This window comes from Chinchilla lanigera, unplaced genomic scaffold (genome assembly GCF_000276665.1).
Source record: "Chinchilla lanigera isolate Chin_1 unplaced genomic scaffold, ChiLan1.0 scaffold00080, whole genome shotgun sequence".
In the NCBI taxonomy this organism is placed as follows: Eukaryota; Metazoa; Chordata; class Mammalia; order Rodentia; family Chinchillidae; genus Chinchilla; species Chinchilla lanigera.
Genome location: NW_004955481.1, coordinates 4,608,163 through 4,609,120, shown reverse-complemented (window position 1 = coordinate 4,609,120; position 958 = coordinate 4,608,163).

Genomic DNA, 958 nt, shown 5'->3' with positions numbered 1-958 from the left:
AGTTGGGCCCAGCCAGCATCTACTGGTTCTGCAAAGGATCCCATAATAGAACCCCACCCTCTGAGGCTCTAAGGCAGGGCCCAGGGCTGGATCCAGGGTGGGGTAGGGTGTGGCAGAAGGTATGGCCAGCTGGCACACCCAAGAAGAAGACCTGCCTGCCCCAGCCTGGCCTTAGCTCTCTAGGAAGAGGGAGAAGGCTTTCTGCCAAGCCCCAAGGGGATATGGCACCTAGCTCGCCCCCCTCTGCCCTGTGTCTTGACACTTAGGCCCCCAAGGACAGAGTGAGTGTTCCCCGGGAAAACTTCACAGGGACTCACTGCATTGCCTCAGACTCTTGGAACCTGGGAACTCAAACCTGCCCCATACCCCAGCCTAGATGAAGAACAGAGGACATTCCCCAGCAGGGGCCCTCAGTCAGACCTCTGTCCCATAGGCCCACTCAGCACACCTGTGCGTGGCTGACCACCCAGTGCAAAGAACACAGGAGGCAGGCAGGTAAGACTCGGAATCTGCTTTTTTCATTTGTTTGTAACCAGACCAGGCCTTCAGAACTTTTCGCATTAGGCCCCAGCACCACTTGGAAATGAACCCACACTCCTGCTTGTACGTTGCCCCCTGCTGGCCATCCCTCCACACAGCAATGTTTAACCATGCTAGGGTGGACAATTAGTGAGAATGGGCTCAAGATCTGCAAGTCCCCTATTTTATGGGGAATTAATCCCCACCAAAGCTACATTTTATGAGGGTTCTAAAACTGATTAGAAATTGTGTATCCGTGAACTTGGAGGGAAAAAATGCATCGCTATTTCTACTCATCTCTACCTGAAATTTAACATTTCCCTTGATTATGAATGTCAACAATAAATTACAGGGGCTGGGGATTTAGCTCAGCGGCAAAAGCGCCTGCCTGGCAAGCGCAAGGTCATGAGTTCGGTTCCCGGTACCGGAGAAAAACCAA